We start from the raw sequence: 14,934 nt of genomic DNA, 5'->3' as shown, positions 1-14,934 counted from the left end.
TCTAAAGTACATTATACATTACTACGTACATTATACATTACTACAAGGACCTTGTAGTTTTTGACACTGTGGATATAAAAGATGAGGGTGCTCTCAAGAGAGCTTATGGAAGACTGAACCTTTCAATCAGATATGAGATATATTCTGTTTATACTTCTCAGTCTTTAGTTGAAGATTTTCAGACACTTTCTACAGCTATTCAAGAGGGTGAAGACTATTCCAAATTGCTGTCATGCCTGTAGGTTCGGACCAAGTTTATAATATCGGATGTGGTTTTTGACAGTCTCAGAGGCTCTGCTGTGGTTTCAGCAGGTGTGGTGGCTGCTAGGCATCACCTTCTTTTAAGAGGCTGGAAAGTGTGATTCTTCACAAAGTAATTGTCTACTTTGAATGCCATTTTCAGGTAACACATTGTTTGGTAAGGAACTAGAAGTAGTTCTATGTAAATACTTCAAAAATCAAAAACATACACAGCCTTTTAGATTCAGGCATGAAGGCTTTGACAAAGGTAGAAGCGATTTCAACAAATGCAGGAACAAGAGATCTTCCTTTTTCCTTTAAAATGTCTTGTTTCAGTTAAGACACTAAAGTAATGACTCTTCCCACTACTCCTCTGAGGTAAATTGAAACCCATAGCAAAGTTTCTGAATATACCGGGTATTTGATAACCACGATTGGCTGGGAAATTCTGGATGATTATAGACCTAAAGTAACTCAGCAATTATATCGCCACAATTAATTTCAAGATTAATTCTCTTCAGCAAGTTATTCCCTTGATATCCCAGGAGGGGTATCTGACAAAGCTAGACTTGCAGGACTCCTACCTGCACATCCCAACTGTACCACAGATTCTGTGATTGAGAGGACCATTGACAATTTCACATCCTTCCATGTGGGTTAAAAACTTTAACAATAGTTTTTACAGTCGTTTTAGCCCTTGTGATGATGCTTTTTCACAACAAGGGAATAAATATTTACCCTTAGCTTAACGATCCCTTGATCTCATGGCAACCTTTCCCTCCATTACTGACTCACGCTAAAGAGGTCTGCCACGATTAGGAGAGGATTTGGATCAAGCAGAAGAAGTCCCTTCTTGTTCCATCTTGGTATTGAGATTACATAGTTGCCAATGTCAGAACAGATCTGGAGGAAGTGTTTCCTTCTGGCTACGAGGAAACTAAAGTTTACACAGCGATTTGATACAAATCCTGAAGAAGCAGGACGATCCAGTAGGAAAATGGCTTGGGATCAAGGGAGATAGGGTAATTATTGATCTATTTTCTTTTAAACCTTGTCCTAATATATCCAAGCATGGGGAAGATCCTTTCATTCTCTTTTCTCTTTTCTTTCAGGCAGTAACAGTGTTCATCATCCCTTGGGTGTGTTTTCATCTCAGACAAATGGTTCTCCACAAACTTCACCATTGATCTCCTAGCTCAGAGGTCTATGAAGTCAGTATTCTAGTGACCCCTTTAGTCCAAAGTCAAATGGTGTGGAGGACAGAGACCCCTGCCATATATCAGGGCACTCCTTTTGCACCCCCAAATCTTAAAATCTTGACTACAGATGGCAGTAGTCAAGGCTAGTGAGTGGTTCCATGGGCTTTATCTGCTCAGATGCTTTGGTCAGATGAAGAGTCATGTCGCTCATCCAACTGGAGAGAGTTGATGGGAGTTCAGAGGGCTCTGTATGTCTTTCTTCCTTCGGTCTAGGGCTCGGCATAGGTATTCTGTGCAGACAATCTGATAGTGAAAGGTTACATCAACAGCCAATTTGTGACAAGTATCAGTCTAAATCGGATAGCCCTAGATATAGGTGCCGATCACGATCCGGTAAAAACCGGGTACGAACCGTCGGACGGAGCATATTCTCCGTCCGACGCGTACCCGGTCGTCAATTTCTACAAACAAGGAATTACGATTCGCACGGGTACACCATGACCGTACGATTCGTAAAAAAGTCCGACCGAACAAAAAAACACCTACCAATGCGATCCGGGAAAGTGCCGACCTGACGTCGGGACGCTCGCAGCCAGCCATTCACGACCCAGGAATCACGATTCGCACCGACGTCACCCCGCACGGTGAAAATTTTGCGGCAGCCAAAAACTGCCGGGAAATCAGGACGACGCGAACAAGGACCACCAGTACGCGACGGACAGACGACGACGCGAACAAGGAGGACCAGTACGTGACGGACACACAGGACGACGCCACCAAGGAGGACCCGTACGCGACAGGACGACGCGATTGGAGTACCAGTACGCGACGGACAGACATGGACCCGAACCTACGAGTCATCCCTGCCCTCATAGCAGTCCACCTGCTCTACAGGCACCGACGCAGACGCCGCAGAAGGTCAGAATAACTAAGGGAGGGGGGAAAGTGGGGTGGGGTGGGGGTGGCACGACCAGGGCAGACCACAAAACAACCACATAAGTCACACATGGCCTGGACATACCTGACTCCCATGCCCTGGTCACCACGAGGGGGTGGGGGTGTGTCCTGATAAGCCAGCGACCGCCACAACGGAAGTCCGTCACCACGCGAACCGGCAACACAACCAGACAGGTACGTCCCGTACCCACGCCTCAAGAGCGTGGGTACGAGTCGTACCACGCCCACACACACGTCACCCCAACAATGGCGGGACGGATCGTACCCACGTGGCAAAGGCCTGGGTACGGCCCGCACAAGCATCACATAGCGTGGGGACGGATATGTACGGACCCTACCCCCACCCGCGTATGCATGGAGCGTACCCCCCATGCCAACAGTGTAAGTACGACCCGTACCCCCACCCGCGTATGCATGGAGCGTCCCCCCATGCCAACAGTGTAAGTACGACCCGTACCCCCACCCGCGTATGCATGGAGCGTACCCCCCACCCCAACAGTGTAAGTACGACCCGTACCCCCACCCGCGTATGCATGGAGCGTACCCCCCACCCCAACAGTGTAAGTACGACTCGAACCCTCACCCGCGGACGTACGGACCGTACCCCCACCCCCACCAGTGTAAGTACGACCCGTACCCCCACCCGCGTATGCATGGAGCGTACCCCCCACCCCAACAGTGTAAGTACGACTCGAACCCTCACCCGCGGACGTACGGACCGTACCCCCACCCCCACCAGTGTAAGTACGACCCGTACCCCCACCCGCGTATGCATGGAGCGTAACCCCCATGCCAACAGTGTAAGTACGACACGAACCCTCACCCGCGTATGCATGGAGCGTACCCCCCATGCCAACAGTGTAAGTACGACCCGTACCCCCACCCGCGTATGCATGGAGCGTACCCCCCACCCCAACAGTGTAAGTACGACCCGTACCCCCACCCGCGTATGCATGGAGCGTACCCCCCACCCCAACAGTGTAAGTACGACCCGTACCCCCACCCGCGTATGCATGGAGCGTACCCCCCACCCCAACAGTGTAAGTACGACTCGAACCCTCACCCGCGGACGTACGGACCGTACCCCCACCCCCACCAGTGTAAGTACGACCCGTACCCCCACCCGCGTATGCATGGAGCGTACCCCCCACCCCAACAGTGTAAGTACGACTCGAACCCTCACCCGCGGACGTACGGACCGTACCCCCACCCCCACCAGTGTAAGTACGACCCGTACCCCCACCCGCGTATGCATGGAGCGTACCCCCCATGCCAACAGTGTAAGTACGACCCGTACCCTCACCTCGAATGCATGGAGCGCACCCACACCGTGTATGTCCCAAGCGTACATATCCAGAAATTGGAGGTGTGTGTGCAGAGTCCTCCCAGCAGTGCCCAGAGACAGGAGGGTGTGTGCAGAGTCCTCCCAGCAGTGCCCAGAGACAGGAGGGTGTGTGCAGAGTCCTCCCAGCAGTGCCCTGACACAGGAGGGGTGGGTGCAGAGTCCTCCCAGCAGTGTCCAGACCCAGGAGGGGTGTGTGCAGAGTCCCCCCAGCAGTGTCCAGACCCAGGAGGGGTGTGTGCAGAGTCCTCCCAGCAGTGCCCAGAGACAGGAGGGGTGGGTGTGGAGTCCTCCCAGCAGTGCCCTGAGACAGGAGGGGTGGGTGCAGAGTCCTCCCAGCAGTGCCCTGAGACAGGAGGGGTGGGTGTGGAGTCCTCCCAGCAGTGCCCTGAGACAGGAGGGGTGTAACACATGTGTGTGAGGCCAGAATCATCCACATGCATACTGGCTACAAGGGAACATGTCCCCATGAACTCATGTCAACAGACTCCACACACAAGTACAGTGATCACCAAGGATGCCACGATTGTCGCAGGTGGAGACATGGCCCTGCATGCATGGCCAAAGTAGAAGGGCTCCGTCACACACACAGCTCATGTAGACACAGCTCTGCGCTAAACATTGGGAACACCCTGCAGGGAAGAAAGCTGGGTACACAGAGGAAGGAATACACCCTGGGACAAGTGCACCATGCAGTAACTGCTTACATGAACAAAGAAAGTTAGCCAACACCTTGTGATGGCACACAGATCACAGGGTCCCACCAATGAGCAGTACACTACTACATATCCCACACACCCAAACCCTTACACACCACCCAAAACCATGTAGCAGCCCCACCAACACCAATACCAGCATAGCAGTAGTGTGATAATGAAAACAAAATTAAGCTTTATTCAGCATGAGCACAATGTCCGTGGATCGCAGGCAGTTCAATCTTCACAAAGCCCATAGGGCAGTCAATGATTCTCAGCTGGATGGGGGACACAGTGGGATGCGTGTCCCCTACATTGCCTGCACAGTCAAATGGCATCGTCTTCCACACTGGTGAGGGCATCAGGGGGGGGGGGGAGCAACAGGCACCGCAGGGACATCAGGGCAAAGGGGAGGCGTTGTGGGTGCAGGGATGGAGGACTCCACCACAGGAGGTGGGTCAGTGCCAAAGGCGGAGGCCAGGATGGCACTACACACCTTTGCAAGGTCCTCCAGGGAGTCCCCTGCACCCGAAGGGACCTCAGGCCCCAAGGAGGGGGGGGGATCAGAGGGATGGGTCGCAGCGCCACCGGGGGAGGGTGGAGACAGGGGGGGGAGACTCAACCACCCTGACCGGGGACCTCCTTGACCGCTTGCGTGGTGGTGTAACTGTGGGGCTCAGGGACAGAGCGGCCATGAAGGTGTCCTTGGGGGAGATGTGGCCAGGAGAGCTGAGGGGAGTGGATTTGGAGGGAGTGGACTGGGTGGAATGCGGACTCCCACTATGGCTGCGTGTCACACGTTTGCCCCCCGACCCAGTGGGTGTGCCTACCTCACCCTGTGTGTGCGTGTCAGGAGGAGTGCGGTGGACCTTCCCTGCTGGTGTGGTGCCCGTGTCTGTTGATGTGGGTGCATGCCGACGTCTGGGTGTACGTGTGACAGGCATGGGAGTGGGAAGTGTGGATGGGGCAGGGGTAGGTGGGGGGAGGTCGCGCTGCAGGAGACCCACTGCTGCAGTCAGTGTGGAGTCGATGGACCTCAGCAAGTTGCGTTGGTCAGCCTGCGATGAATGAATGCCCTCCAAGAAAGCCTCGATGTTGGTGAGGGTTTTGCCGTGGGCATGGAGGACATTAAGGATCGCAGCCTGACCAACCTGCAGTTGCCGCTGGATGTCCACAGACTCTGCATTGGCGGCAGCAGTGGAGACAGGGGCAGGGGGTGCGGTGCCTGGCAGGAAGGAGACATGCTGTGACCGGGCACGCTGGGAAGGGACACGAGCAAGTGGGAGGCGGCTGGTGGAAACTGAGGGGGCGGTGCGAGGTGTTGTTCCGCTGTCAGCTGCTGGTGCAGCCTCCGCCCACTCGGAGACATCGTCCCCGGACCTGTCAGCTTCGTAGTCTGATGTGCCAGTCGACAGGTCCTCGGCCACACTCTCCTCCGCCTCTGTACCACTCGATGTGCCAGACCCGATGTCACGGCTGGCACTGGTGCTCGGTCCCTCCGCCTGGTCTGTGTCCATGTCTCCCTCTGTGTCCCCCGACGATGCTGTGGGCAGGGTGGAGAGACAGAAATAATCAGACATCTGTACACATCTGTCACATGAGTCCAATCCACATAGGTAACATTGCATGGCCTGAAAAAGAAGATCCCTAACATCTACTGAACAGGGTACCGATGTAGGGCATGAAACACACAGTTGGTTGAGCCACCATGCCACTGAAATACCATGGAGAGCATGAGACAATAGCTAAACACAGGAAAAGGAGTCTGACATAGCACCCAGGCCCTGGGGACAATCCAGCACTGCATCTGCACCACACAGCGTTGGCGAAAATACCGATGACCAGGGACCATATCCATGAACTTGAGACACATGCTGCATAGGTAATGCTGAAAACATGCACAACATGACTCTGTCACTGCACATTGCGTGTGTGTCCAGACACATCACACACTGCCCAGACCCAGCAAGTGGTAATCAGGATTTTACACATAGGCATTGCCCGCCCCAACAAGACCCTACACGAGGCAAATTGTTGAGACACAGGTGGCACCAACATCTCATAGTCTGGGTGATACACACAGGGGCAGGCAAAAAGCGAGATTGAACGCCAAACAGCCAAGGTGCGCCTGTACAAATAATGTGGTACCAGTGCCCATCCTCAGATGAGTATAGCAAGACACACAGGCACTGGCAACTGTGAGTATGAAGAAGGACAATCAGGTCAGGCTGCACAGTGGACACCTGTACAAAATAGCACGTCTATATACATGGTGACAGGGGACAATGGCAGAGAGCACAACTTACGCTGTAGACACTGACAGTGGCCACGTGTATGATGACACATACACCACTCAGGAAAAGGTGCCCCAGGGGACAGTAGTGGGCACGCAACTACATGCTACTGAATGGTAATGACTGCAACACACGTCACCATCCCTGCACTATGTGTATCGCACACTCATGCACATCATGTCACAGGCCACTACATGGGACATGCGCGCTGTAAGGCATGACACATGAGAGACCAACTCCCATGTCTGGAGTCAGCATCAGTGCCAACTGATATGGAACCCACATGCAGTGAACTTGACAGTGCACAGGCAATGTCCCACAACCTGTTACACACCACCCCCACACATGATGCTACAGACATTGTTCCCGTGGACAAAGCGCCAGCCTACATTACCCTGTGGAGGAGTGACTACACACAGACCAGGGAACACATTGCAAGGAGGGGAAGGGTGGCAGGGGCACAGCGCTATACTGGGGCAAACAGGATCTGCACAGCACCTTCAAACCCTGCCAGTGAATTCATGCTACTGTGCCCTTACAAATGCCGGTGACACACAACAAACACACATGTACCTACCCCCTTCCGGCTGCTGCATCGCCTGTAAGCGCCTCTCCAGGTCTGGAAAGACCACCGGCAGCACACGCCTGTGGAGGTGGCTCAGACGGCGGCGGTTGCGGTTCTTGTGGCTCTCAGGTGAGTCCCCCAGCAGGAGCCGTGCAATCCTCCGCGTCCAGCACCGGATATCCTGCCAGCGTTTCCTCACCTGGGCCAGGCGCCGCCTCCGACCATCCACACGCCTCACGGCACTGACGGCGGTCAGCCAGATCTGCTCCTTGGCAGTGGCGCCCACCTGTGAGGTAGAACAAGTGACACCACATCAATACACCAGCCACATGTCACAGAGAGACATATGGGTACAAATTAGCTGGTTACAACAAGGCATGTCATGCAGCCAACGCATTGCACCTTTGTCATTGGGACATCATCCCCTGGTGAGGGAAAAAGCTGTACGTGCCATAGTGGGTACACAGGTGGAATGATGGCAATGTCACAATCAGTGATCAAGGCTCACACTGTGCATCACACCCACCCCTCCTGTCTCAGGGCACTGCTGGGAGTGATAGGCACCCACCCCTCCTGTCTCAGGGCACTGCTGGGAGTGATAGGCACACACCCCTCCTGTCTCAGGGAACTGCTGGGAGTGATAGGCACACACCCCTCCTGTCTCAGGGCACTGCTGGGAGCACACTGTACCCACCCCTCCTGTCTCAGGGCACTGCTGGGAGTGATAGGCACCCACCCCTCCTGTCTCAGGGCACTGCTGGGAGACATCAGGCACCCCCCCCTGGGACCCCCCCAACAGTACATGGCATGTGTGTTACACCTGGACGCAATGGCCGAAGTCACAGTCACAACATAGGGACAGTCTGTGGCAGTGGCCTATGCACTCACCTGATACCCTGGTCGCCCATACAGCATGGGGTACTGTGGGAGGATCACATCCAGCAGAGCCATGTTCTCCTCCAGGGTGAATGGCTGTGTCCTCTCCACAGCCCTTGACATGGTTCCAGGGAATCAGTAGCAGCAGCTGGGTCGACGAATGCAAAGATGTGCAGGCAAGTGCTCCCTCATGGGACCAGGCTGCCTTATATGTGCCCTTCTGCCCAGTCTCATGCACAGGAGTACAGAGAGATTGGTCACTCACATTTGCATCCTATGTTTCCACCAATCCCTACAAACCTAGCAGTCTGTGTGTTCTCTATCGGTTTCATTCTCCTGCATGATGTCAGCCCCACAAACACATTGCAACAAAGTAGACACATTCCAACTGACTTCTGCTGTGCACCTTCCAGAACAATTTCGAATTTTGAACTTGGTCTCCATGACAACCAGCATGCATGTAGGCCTTAATACTTGTCCCCTATGTAATTTGGAGCATCACACACAGGTACGGTGCGTGTGGGGGCCCTAGGGCACCCCAAATGCATGGCAACGGCCCGTACATGCATGCCTACCCTCTCCATCACTATGGGTCTGCACGCGTATGCGTACCCGTAGTGGTACGGACCGTACACTCGCATCTACGCTCTCCATCAATATGGGTCTGCACGCGTATGCGTACTCGTAGTGACAGTGAACGTAGATGCGAGTGTACGGTCCGTACCACTACGGGTACGCATACGCCTGCACACCCATAGTGATAGTGAGCGTAGATGCGAGTGTACGGTCCGTACCACTACGGGTACGCATACGCGTGCAGACCCATAGTGATAGAGAGCGTAGATGCGAGTGTACGGTCCGTACCACTACGGGTACGCATACGCGTGCAGACCCATAGTGATAGTGAGCGTAGATGCGAGTGTACGGTCCGTACCACTACGGGTACGCATACGCGTGCAGACCCATAGTGATAGGGCCGTACACTCGCATCTACGCTCTCTATCACTATGGGTCTGCACGCGTATGCGTACCCGTAGTGGTACGGACCGTACACTCACATTTACGCTCTCCATCACTATGGGTCTGCACGCGTATGCGTACCCGTAGTGACACGGACCGTACACTCGCATCTACGCTCGCCATCACGATGGGTACACATACGGCAGCACTCCCACAGTGATTTGGGAACATGCACAGGCCCTCTCAGCAGCAGTACGGTGGATTTTACACATCACTGTGGTGATAGGCGACACACATGTAGGAATAGGGCGGACATACTTGTCCATGGATGGACATACTTGTCCAGGAATGGACATCAAGGCATCGTCTGTGCATTACCACATGTGTGGGGCACAGGTGTCACAGGCTGTGATGTGGAACATGCCTCCTGAGTGGAGAAGGCACCAGATGTATGATGAGATGTGTACATGTGTACTGTGTGAGGGTGCAATGTGTGCCAGGCATGCCCTTGACTCCTTTGACATGTGTGCATGTGGGACTGCGCACTTGGGGTGAGCGTCACTGGCATGGCACCGACACCAACACACGGAAGTGTCCCATGATGCCAGGTACAGGGGTCATGACACATGACTTATCACTACCCACAGTGCACAATGTGACTATGCCATATATGTGTCCGGGATTTACATCAGGTTGATGTTGTAGCACCCTCAAAAGCTGCAGCCGTTGCAGCATCCAACATGTGGCTGTGTGTAGATTGTCATTGCACACTGTTCCCAACACCATGCCACATGTGTTCTCGGATGTGAGGTGCACATGTATGCAAGGGACACGGAGTAGCGTGACAAGGCCATGTCAGCAAACTCACAAGGAATGTGTGGTGAGTCATGACATGTGCACCTTCATGGCAAGGTGTGTGGGCTGGACTAGTGTAATGTCATGTGACCTGTGGCTCAAGTGTTCCGCTGGCAGTCTCTGCAATCGGCATCACACTTCTGCTGATGTGTGGGTGTATGTCACTCCTGTCTTGCGTCGGGCAGTGCACTTGCACTGGGACACAGCTATTTCCATGGCATGGCATGGGGAGGTTCTCAATCACCGTGTGTAGCTGGGTCTTGGAAGGAGTGTCACCTTGCATCCATACGTGTCCTGGGCATGTAGCACATGCCTGACTCCCTATGTGGCATGTGTGTATTGCCAGATTTACATGTGCTCAGTAGACATGAGTTGTTATCGTAGTGAACTCACTCTTCCTTGTCACTTCCAAATTACTGCAGAGCGCCTCCTGTTGCCCGAAGAATTCCAGACTTGGCCACCATGCAGGAGAATGACAGTATCCGGCTCTACCGCTTCACCCAACCGTTGATTCTGGAGCTGACGGCGAGACTGGCACCACACCTGCAACCGCTGCACAGGTATCCCACGGCACTGACACCCCAGCTGAAGGTAATGTCTGCCCTACATTTCCTTGCCACGGGTACCTTTCAATATACCATAGCTCATGTTGGTGGCATGTCCCAGAGCATGTTCAGCGGTGTGCTGCATGATTTCTTAGAGGCCATGTTGATTCACCTGGATGACTTCATCAAGTTCCCAACCCCTGAACAGATGACTGAGGTCAAGCGTGGTTTCTATGCCCTGGGAGGGATGCCCCATGTCATTGGGTCCATAGATGGGACACATGTAGGTTTGGTACCACCACACGCACGGGAGGTGGCGTACCGCAATCGGAAGCACTACCACTCCATCAATGCCCTTGTGGTGTGTCTGTCCAACATGGTGATTTCACATGTCTGTGCTCGTTTCCCAGGATCAGCACACGATGCCTACATCATGAGGCGTAGCGGGATGCCTGATATGATGATGCAGCTGCGCAACGAACGAGCATGTGTTGTTGGTGGGTACAGTCTGTCTGTCCTGTATTCTGTTTGGCCGAGCAGCACTACCGCTTCGGCAGTTCTAACGATATCCATGTGCTTTCCATTTAGGGGACGCTGGCTATCCCAACATGCCTTGGCTGCTGACACCTCTCCGCAACCCCATCACGCCGGCCCAGCTCCGCTACAACACCGCCCATGGCCGGACAAGGCGAGTGATAGAGAGGACGTTTGGCATGCTGAAGAGCCGATTCCGGTGCCTCCACAAGATCGGCGGCGCACTCCCATATGCCCCGGCAAAGGTTTGCAAGATCTTCATGGTCTGCTGCATGCTGCACAACATGGCAGTTGAAAGAGCTGTGCCACTCATCCTGAATCAACATGACGAGGACCATCCACCCGTGGAGGACGAAGGGCTTGGCAATGGGGCTAGTGATGTGGAGGATGTGGAGCCGCAAGAGGACATCCGGACTCGGCTCATACGCGACTTCTTTGCTTAGTGGTGAGTACCAGTGTCTGAGTGTGCACGCCTTGGTCCCCGTGTGGCATGTGTTGTGATGTGTGTGTCCACCTGCATGTATGGCACGTGAGTCAGAGGTGTGTGTGGGTGTGTCACTGGAGTGATGGTGGCAGTGATGGTAGTATTTCCCCAGTCATAATTGTGACCTAGCATGTTGTCATCCATACATGTGTCGAGTCAATGCACATGCAAGTGGCTGTGCTTTTTGTGGCTGACTTCTTGTGTGTCTCTCTTCCCCAGGTACCTGCGCATGCCATCTGCTGGTTGCATTGTTGTGGCACTGCTATTCCTCATGGACATGGCATCGTGGGCTGACTCAGCGTTACAGGCACGGACACGTTTGGAAGTCTCCATGGGGTAAGGGATGCATCTGGGGTGTATTGGGTGTGGCAGTTGTTCACGATGTGTGCACACTGCCCAGGTCGGGGTTTGGTTCCTCTGCAGTCATGTGGCATCCCCATGGGACACGACATGCAGCTGGGTACACCAGAATAGATGGGCTGCCTGGTTGTCAGTCATCAGTGATGGGATGGTGGATTGTGATGATGGCATCAATGTGTGTGACACTGCCCTCGGACACATACGGTTGACATTGGCTTGACATGGCGTGGGACTTCCACATCAGCGGATCTATGGTGTATGGCAGGCTCTCCGTGTGCAGCTGTGGGTATTTAGCTGTTAGCCGACGCTTGTGTGCCAGTACCATGGCTATCACGCATTTGTGCTGCAGAAGGGGGGTGCCAGTGTTTGAGCCACATGTTACTCCACATGATGTGTTCATGTGTACTTCAAGTATCCTCTGCAATCCCAAAAACATGACTATTAAAGGTGTCCCTATGCCTCCAAGGTGCCTCTGCTCAGTCAATGCTGGTGTGTTGGCACGGTGCATCCTGCATGTCTGGCATGGTATTCCCAGATTGTGGCTATGTGTCAATGTGTCGAGTGGCAAGATGCAAGCTGTGTGTGTGTGCTGAGACTGTGTATTGGGCATGATGTCCATGACTGTGTGGGTAGTGTGACATGTGCCATCCCCATGCATCCAACGTTGTCCAGGCCCCCATTCTCTGCATCCACCGGACTCAAGCTTGCAGGACATGGTTCTGCCACCTGTCTACACGTACCTGGGTGCCCCCCAGGACACGGGCCAGGTTCCCTGACCTCTGCGCATGACTGTTGCTGTACTCAATGTGTCTGTCAGCACGGTTGTTCGGCCACCCCCTCAGCTGGTTCTGCACATCACGGGTGTGCATGGTGCTCCATGTCTGTCTTGCCTAATAAACTGTGACCCATGTGTCCTGTGCCAGACTCAGGCCCCAGGGTGTGGATGGTTGAAGTGAACAGATGACTCAGGCATGTTTAGACTGTACAAGACACATGTTAGGTAATAATGCTACCAGCAGGCATCTACTCTTAATAGTGTGATTTATTAGGGGGGGGGGGGGGGGGACAAAGTGGGGGGCTTTCCGGGATTAGGGAATCCAAAGTTCAGTAGGGGAGTTGGTGTCCTTGCCATTGGGAATCCTCAGAGTCCATGCCACAGTCTTTGTCAACATTGGTCAGCCAGTGACCAGCAGGGCCATGTGGCAGAGAATGTCTCTTGATGCTGTGATGCTGTTGCTCCAGTGGGCCAGGTGCCAGGCCAGGTGTCCTGGGCGATGGTGATGTAGCAGCCACCCTCACGGTCCTTTCCGTGGACGACCCGGCTTCCTGCGGGGAACCTCAGCAGCAGGCCGTGACGACGTCTGGGATGCTCCGTCGGATGTTTCCTCCTCCTCCTCATGATCCCTCCCTGTGGGTGGTGATGTTCTCCGCCTTCTGGCACAGGGAGGGTCGGCCATGGTGTCGGCCATCCGACGGAGTTCAGCGTGAATCCCCTGGGACGCCGTCACTTGCTCAGCCTGTCTGTCCTCCATCCTCCGTTGGTGTAGCTGTAGACAGGCTATTAGCTCCGCATGTTGCTGGGCCTGCTGGACCTTGATCCCCTCGAGGACGGACACAACCTGGGCCATGCCCGTGGTGTCCTGCCGGTATGAGTCCAGGATGTTACGGACATGTGAAAATACCGGATCCCCAGCCAACTGGTCAGGCTCGCGCCTCCGCCGTCCTCCACTCCCACCACCCCTGCCCTCTTGCGTCTGGCCTGCACTTGTGGGCACATCGGGTCTCCGGGACCCCTGAGGGGTGGCATTGGCGTTGTCGCCTGCCTCCTCCTGGGTGCCCGGGACACCGTGTCCCTCCTGGCGAGCCTGGCTGCATTGTGGTGTTGGGGCAGGGATCCTGGGTGTCTCCTGGGAAGTGGCAGGAGTGGGGGTGGTGGTTGGCACGGTTGTACCTGACGCAGGTGCTGCAGGTGGTTGGACACCAGAGGGGCCAGGTCGCTCGGGGTCGTCCGCAGAGTGGTGAGAGTGGTCGCTGCCGGTGGGATCGGTCTCCTGCAGATCCGGGTCCTGTGAGTGTTCCCCCCCAGTGTTGGGGGGTGCAGCACGACGTTGACCTGTGTGTGAGAGAGAAAATGTTAATTTGGATCCATGCAACATCCATGTTTCATCCGTTACAAAGTTGGCACATTTCCTCTTGGAATTAGGATCTGTCTTGCATTCCACTCACAGTGCACTTGTGCATGTGTGTGTCCCTTGGGCACAAATTTGGCCCCTTTAACTATGTGTGGCACAGTCTTACTTGCTGCGTCAAGTGTGACTGCAGTCAGCAGTGGAGTGTGCATGTGTGCCGAGCTATGCATTTGCGCATTCCTTGTAGCACTGTACATGTGCACATGGAGTGGATCCACACACTCATATGATGCAGGTGGCTGTCCTTGTGCTCGTGTACAGGTTGTGACATGGCCCTGCGTTTTGCCATGATGAAGAAGGGGGGTTCTGGCACTGGCCACCCTTGTCTACATGCACGCAGTCCACCTGCTGACGAGCAGACATTCCCACACACCACAGGACTGATTTGCTCTCCCTGTGTCTCCCTCCTTCTCTGTCCCCCTCTCCCTCCCTCTCTGTCCCCCTCTCCCTCCCTCTGTGTCCCCCTCTCCCTCCCTCTGTGTCCCCCTCTCCCTCCCTCTGTGTCCCCCTCTCCCTCCCTCTGTGTCCCCCTCTCCCTCCCTCTGTGTGTCAGCCTCCTCCCTCTGTCCATCTTCCTGTGTCTCCCTCCCTCTGTGTCCCCCTCTCCCTCCCTCCGTGTGTCACCCTCTGTCACCTTGGCCCAGCTTCCTGGGCACACACTGTTAGCAGATCTTTGAGTGGCCCTTGGCCTGTTGATGTGAGTTTGTTTCTGATCTCCAGGCACCCATTTTGTCTGCTGTGTGTCTGTGCGCTGCTGCTGTGGTGGTGTGTGCTGCCACTCTTTCACACTGTTGGCTGTTCATTAGCTGCTGGCATGTGCAAAACAGTGCCTTCACCCC

The 14,934-nt window shown here is 54.5% G+C and overlaps 1 protein-coding gene across 5 annotated transcripts in view; it reads right to left on the bottom strand.

Annotated features, from left to right (window-relative positions):
• ARMH4 (armadillo like helical domain containing 4) overlaps window positions 1-14,934 on the bottom strand; it is a 776,849-nt gene that overhangs the window by 265,473 nt on the left and 496,442 nt on the right. The gene's annotated exons all lie outside the window — the stretch shown is intronic.

The sequence above is a fragment of the Triturus cristatus genome, chromosome 9, assembly GCF_964204655.1.
Source record: "Triturus cristatus chromosome 9, aTriCri1.1, whole genome shotgun sequence".
NCBI classification, from domain to species: domain Eukaryota; kingdom Metazoa; phylum Chordata; class Amphibia; order Caudata; family Salamandridae; genus Triturus; species Triturus cristatus.
Note: the sequence above shows the minus strand (reverse complement) of the source record. Positions and strands in the feature narration are given on the sequence as shown.